The sequence below is a fragment of the Acanthisitta chloris genome, unplaced genomic scaffold, assembly GCF_000695815.1.
Source record: "Acanthisitta chloris isolate BGI_N310 unplaced genomic scaffold, ASM69581v1 scaffold28571, whole genome shotgun sequence".
In the NCBI taxonomy this organism is placed as follows: Eukaryota; Metazoa; Chordata; class Aves; order Passeriformes; family Acanthisittidae; genus Acanthisitta; species Acanthisitta chloris.
Window position 1 is genome coordinate 35819 of NW_008658138.1, and position 284 is coordinate 36102.

Genomic DNA, 284 nt, shown 5'->3' on the forward strand with positions numbered 1-284 from the left:
TTGCTGTTGGTTCATGTCTGAATCTTGCTCAGCTTGGGTACGAATGCCATTTTCAGAGAAACCTGTGTATCTGACATGCATGTCTTTGGCAAGCTTGGAAAAAGCTGTTGCAGCGTAAGCTGCCCACAGAGTTGGGTTACCTGAGGAGTCTCAGGGGGGGTGGATGCCTGACATACTCAGCACACACAAATAGTAGAAAGGTGCTGGGTCAGTGCCTGTGACTGAACAGCGCAGGTAGCAGCATTGATGTAGTTTGCTGCATATCTTTTGATTTCCTTGCATTT